Below are 6,000 nucleotides of genomic sequence, written 5' to 3' on the forward strand. Positions count from 1 at the left end.
CACATCTGAATAACTAGGGCTATAAGTCTGTCATTCGTAACCAATCCAAAGGTATGCAGACTCTGTATAAGTTCCTGTTCTTTTTCAGGGGCTAGTGTGTGAGGGCTGGCTATTAAGAGATCATCCATATAATGATAGGTAATAAGGTTAGGATTATTCTCTCTCCAAGATTGTAGAGCTAAATCCACAAACCACTGACATATTGTTGGGGAGTTTTTCATACCCTGAGGTAGTACAACCCACTCATACCTTTTTGCTGGAGCGGCACGGTTTATAGCTGGCACTGTAAATGCAAATTTTTCACAATCATCCTCATGCAGAGGAATAGTGAAAAAACAATCTTTTAAATCAATAATTAATAGGTCCCAATTTTGTGGTAACATAGTGGGAGAAGGCAGCCCAGGCTGAAGGGCACCCATGTCAACCATTTTTTCATTTATTGCTCTTAAATCATGTAATAATCTCCATTTTCCTGATTTCTTTTGAATTGTAAAAATGGGTGTATTCCATGGGCTAACAGAAGGTCTGATGTGGCCTAAATCCAATTGTTCTTGGACTAATTCTTGAATGTGTTGCAGCTTCTCTTGAGGTAAGGGCCATTGATCAACCCATACGGGAGTTTCTGATTTCCATTTTAATTTTAAGGTTGGGCGAGAGCTGCTATCAATGGCCCCAATCAAAAATCTGTAGAGATTCTCATTCCTCATTGGGAAAGTACATCTCTACCTAACAAGGACAAGGATGTGTGTAGGACATAAGGTTTTACCCATGCTTGATGTCCTTCTTGATCCGTGAAAAGAATGAAGTTTTTACTGACCTGTGTCAGACGACTTCCCCCAATGCCTGAAATGGTTGAACCCGCACTATCTAATTCCCACATGGTAGGCCAAACTGAAAAGGGAAGAACAGTAACATCAGCACCAGTATCAATCATCATTGAAACATTAGGAAGATTAACACCTTGTGGACCAGATATCTTAACATTACATTTTGGCCGCTCGGCACCAATAAGTTGACAAAAGGCAATGTTAGGCATACCCGTTGGGCCAAATGCACCTTGACCCCTGTCCTTTTCTCCTTTTTGAGGGACAGTAGCTTGGAATGGAATGAGCTGTGCAATAGTTCTTCCTGCTGGAATATGAACAGGTGGAGAAAAAACTTTTACCATAATTCCAATAGGTCCGGTATAATCGGCATCAATACAACCAGGAAGAACAAAAATCCCCTTTTTTTGACGCAGAAGAGCGTCCTATAAGGAGTGCAGATAAACCATAACCCAAAGGACCACTAACTGTAGAAGGAAGTACATGTACCTTTTCATCAGTGATATTTACAGGTTCTGCCACGGCCAAATCGACTCCTGCGCTTCCTCTGGTGGCTGAATACAGCTCGCCAAGGCAGCCATGAATTTTGTTGGGTTCTGGGGATATTTCTTGGCCGCGTCCCTCAGAACGCGGCTGTTCCCGTTTCCCGGAACAAAGAGGGGTGTACCATCTTTTCTAAATTTTGAGCGACAATCGGCTGCTTTATGACCAAATTTTTGACAACGCAAACAATTTCCATTCAACAGAGACTTTCCTCCTAGATTCTTTTTGCAGTCACATTTAAAGTGACCTTCCTGTCCACATTGATAACATTTTGGCTTAAGACCCCGGTCCCCTCGGCCTTGTACCTTGTTGTTGTTTAGAGCTACTGCTAGAGCATTGGCATGTATTTTTGCCTTTTCCTCTTCCTCAACCAAAGGAGCCCTTGCGCATGCCTCTATCATTTGAGCGATGGATGCCCCAGGGGGTAAGGATGCTATAAGTTGCTTACAAGTGACATAGAAACAACATTAATTGCAGGAGAGTGTTATAATCTAACGTTCCTCCCTCCTGAGGCCATTTCGCATCACTCCCCAATTTATACAAAGGCCACCACTGATTACAATATTTAATCCATTTCCTTCTATTTTCGGTACCACCATGTCCTACGATATCACTCCAATGTTTTAATATACAACCCAAGGGCGATTTTTCACAGGGCTTACTCCTTCCATTTCCCATTTTACAATTTTAATTACTTTTTCTCCGGCCGCCTTAGCCACCCAAGGTCGGAAACACGGATAGAGCTCCTTGCTCATATTGCACTCAAACGCATGTCTCAAGCACTCTTGCACTCACACTCAGTCAAAATAATTAAGCTATACACTGAAAATCAAAATGCGCATCTCAATCACACCATTCACACTCTCCGGGCAGCCCTCAGTCACACAAGCAGTATGTTATACGGTACCGTGCACTTATGTACAACTTTTAGGAACACTGGCAGTTCACAAAGTATGCATTTCAATGAACAATTGCCAAAAAACAAACAACAAACAAAAAAAAAAACCCCACATTTTTCCTGGTCTTAAGCAGAGTGTTAAGTTTTCCGCTATTTGCCACGAATTACCAGAATATTATTATTTTTCATCATACATTTCATAACTCCAAGTTTTGAACATGTAACAAGACAACACATAGAACAAACAAGACACAGAGCGCTATTTCAGTTGTTACATTCTAGGAATTCCCCAATTCTTAAGACAACCTAAAGGAAGTTTTTAGCTTCCCCGCTTTTTTTTTTTTTTTTTTTTTTTTTTTTTTTTTCCCTCCTGGGGACTGCGCTGCACGCCGGACGTCTCCGTGCGTCTCACCAGCCGCCCCGTTACTAAACATACCGTTTTATCCGTGGATCCAGGGGTTTCTCTTCTGCTCCCGGGTGAACAGCTGAGAAGAGGAGGCTCCTCCGAGAAAATCTCCCGGGGCGCGCCTAGGAGCGTCCGCTCCGCAGCTGGTCCCTCAGCCGAGCAGAAATCCTCCTGCCTGGCTCGTCAAAACTGACGTGCGGAATTTGACTCTATAACTCGAAAGTTATAAAGTAGGCATGTTTATTGCGCGCAGATGCACGGGGGATCACTCCTCCACAAGCGTGCATGCCCGAAGTGACAAACCATCCCACATTTATACAATGAAACAAATGAATATTCAATTAACGCCTATACATATTCGTTACCTAAACCCCGCTTCCTATGTTAATTAGCTTATCAGTCCGTTTCCTGGAATGTGGTGGTCTTGCAGGTTTGTAGGTGATTCATGTTCTTGTGACCATCCGATCTTCTCCAGCAAGGAAACTTAGCACTCCCTCCCTCTAGATAGCATTGGAATATCTCTCATCCTTTTCTATTTTTTTTTTTTTTTTTTTTTTTTTTTTTTTTTTTTAAAATAGCCCCTTTTGTTAGAGGAAGAAGGGCAGGCGTCTCCCCAAAACTGTAGTTGTCTCCTCAAAGCTGTGTGCCTATGTGACCAGACACTGCACCCATGACTAGTCACCATACCCACATTCCTTGAGCAGACATACAATCACAATCAATGTCCATTGTCCCCATTTCACACTATTTCTCCACATCAAAATTACTTTATGTAATGCCAGAAACATCAGTCTCAGGATGAAATATAACTTACAACTTGATTTCAGCATTGCTCCTACCAGGTTTGTCCAAAGTCACACAATCATCTTAAAGTAGCCAGAGGCCATGGTGCATTTTAACACTGGTCAGGAAGTCAGATCTCAACTTTCACCTTTGCAAAGACAAACATGCTTCAAAAAATGCAGTCTGTTATTTAGGAGCTGGTGGAGCTGTGCCGTTCCCACCCCAGCAGTTTTACATCCAGTACTCGCAATTGCCGGTATTAATGTCTGTCTGCCGCTTGCCGTTTGTTCCTTATCAGGACACCAGGATGGTAATTCATCATCTAATCCCCACGCTATTCGTTCAGCAGTAGTCATTACTGGATAAGCTTTAGATGTATAATCGGGGGGATTTTCACACGGAGATTGCCCCTCTGGCTCTTCCTCCGACTGAGCAGTAGGATCGCCGGGAGGCCGCACTGCAGCTTTAACAGCTGCAGCGACTTGCACCTCGCCGTGTAACTGCGCCGCCATACCCCGTACAGCCCGATACGTGCGAGCCAAAGTCTTTACCCCCTTAGTCCCGACTTGCACAGATTCCCACAAGTCCTCTCCCACTTTCTTCCATGTTTCATTATTATATACATCTTGCGTAGAAGCAAGGAAACCACGGCGGCGACTCCAACATAGCAGATCAATTACTGCCTGCCGTGAGACTGACGTTTCAGTTTTCTCTGCTAATTTCATTAAACTGTCTATGATTACTTTCTCCACCGCTGATGCAGTGATCCCCATCCTGCTTAAGTTTCCTGACTCACCGGTCAGCCGTGCACGTTCCGCCTTTCTTCGGGCGCCCAGCTCTCTCTCCGCTGGCAGCAGGATCCTCGCCGGCTCCGCAGCTTGTAACACGATCCTTAATGAATCTTCCTGACTCTTCGACCGATCCACACGTCGGGGTCACCAGATGCTGCGGGCATTCTGGGCGAGCGGGAGTCAGATTCAAATACTCATGGAGTTCAAGATCTGATCCGTTTATTGTACAAACCAGGTACACTTTTATAAGGCACTCTATAAGCGTGTGATAATATGATTGGCTATTCTACAAGCGTATAATAATATGATTGGTTAACAAATGTTTATTGGCAAGATCTCTGTTTCTACTTCTTCAGGCACGTAGGCTCTTTTCTGTTGTTTCCCAGCTCCTCTTATCGCGTCCTGCTGGCCTTGGTTTTGTGCAAGCACCTGCAAACTGTTCCTCCCTCTTCATTCCACTGCTCTGATCGTGCCCTCGTCTTATTTCTTCAGTATTTTTCCACTTGCTTCAAAGTTCAGTATAATCATTCAACACAGCAAAAGCCCCAACACTCCACATTACATTTTGAAAGACTCTTCCTATCTGACCTCAAGGAAACGAGTCAACTGATTTTTTGTGGCTTAATTTATGTGAGTGAAATTCCACCTCTATTGAAATCGATGACAAAGCCCCTTTGCTTTCGCTGGGGCTGTAATTGCACATCCATGTGTACGCCCTGACTGATGGGCTCTGCCACATGTAGCTCCGGGAAATGTCATTTATATATAGTTGTGCAGTGTCCTGCACAGTGAAGGTTGGGCTTGGTTCAAGTGAGCCAATGAGCTGGTAACATAATATAAGTAATCAATGGTACCTGCTAAACAATTTTGTGTAGCAGGTTGTACTTGTGTGGAAAGGAGATTTATACAGTAAGAAAACGTGTTATTTAATGACTTTCCTCTTCCTTTTTTTTTTTTTTTTTTTTTTTTTTTTTTTAAGCCTGCTTGCAGATTCAATTGACAGTTCAACACACAACATGACTAATTTTCTTGGTTGCTCAAGGACCTTACAAGAGCTCAGCTTAAATCATTCTGGTTTGGATGTTATCAATTTAACTGACCGAAAAAATGGGCTTAAACAACCCCAGATTGTTTTTTCCTGAAAACACTGCTATGGCCTTGGTTTGAGTTCACTTCTTGCTCCTGCAGATGGGTCACTATTCATCTTTCCTGGATGTGGCAGGTAAAATAAACCATCTTTAGAAAGCATCATGACCTGGCCAAAGGAGGGGGTGAAATGTCATGGCCTTATCTTTCCACTTTCTGACCCATCAACAGAACAGAAAGCCCAACACGGTTGATGGTGGCTGTCAAAGGAAACACTTGTCTTGAGTGACTATCACACCAGCGCAGCAAGAAAGAGCCCCTCTGTCCTCAGTTTTGCTCTTTGAATCAAAACACCAAGCTCAAAAACAAATTGTAGAAATAAGGAAAAGTGTAAACATAAAACCCAAAACCTAACTGACCGAACCAAAAAGCCTGTAGTTATTTCTTTGTCCAATCCAGACAGGCCATATTCAAGGGCAAAAGTCCAGCATGTTCATTTCTAGATCATTTTACATTTTTTTCCCTTAAGATTCAAATACTCGGCGGTAAATCAGATGGAGATGAAGGATGATAAGAAAAGAGCCCCACGTTGCGAAGTAGTAAAGTCATCCTTTAGAACTCAAATAGCCAAAATGGAAGGGGGCTTTGCAGGGGGCATCTTCCTATGGG

General features: G+C 43.1%; 1 long non-coding RNA gene across 3 annotated transcripts; it reads right to left on the reverse strand.

The window, feature by feature from the left end:
- Positions 1–775: 775 nt before the first annotated feature.
- Positions 776–4,460, reverse strand: LOC121081780. Of its 3 annotated transcripts, none has more exons than XR_005825820.1 (2): positions 4,251–4,460; positions 776–891 (listed from the first exon to the last, which is right to left on the reverse strand). It is a non-coding gene; the product is annotated as an uncharacterized LOC121081780 (long non-coding RNA). The 3 variants fall into 3 exon arrangements; XR_005825822.1 differs by lacking the exon at positions 4,251–4,460 and adding an exon at positions 1,006–1,042; XR_005825821.1 differs by lacking the exon at positions 4,251–4,460 and adding an exon at positions 988–1,024.
- Positions 4,461–6,000: the final 1,540 nt, after the last annotated feature.

The sequence above is a fragment of the Falco naumanni genome, assembly GCF_017639655.2.
Source record: "Falco naumanni isolate bFalNau1 chromosome 6 unlocalized genomic scaffold, bFalNau1.pat SUPER_6_unloc_1, whole genome shotgun sequence".
Taxonomy (NCBI): domain Eukaryota; kingdom Metazoa; phylum Chordata; class Aves; order Falconiformes; family Falconidae; genus Falco; species Falco naumanni.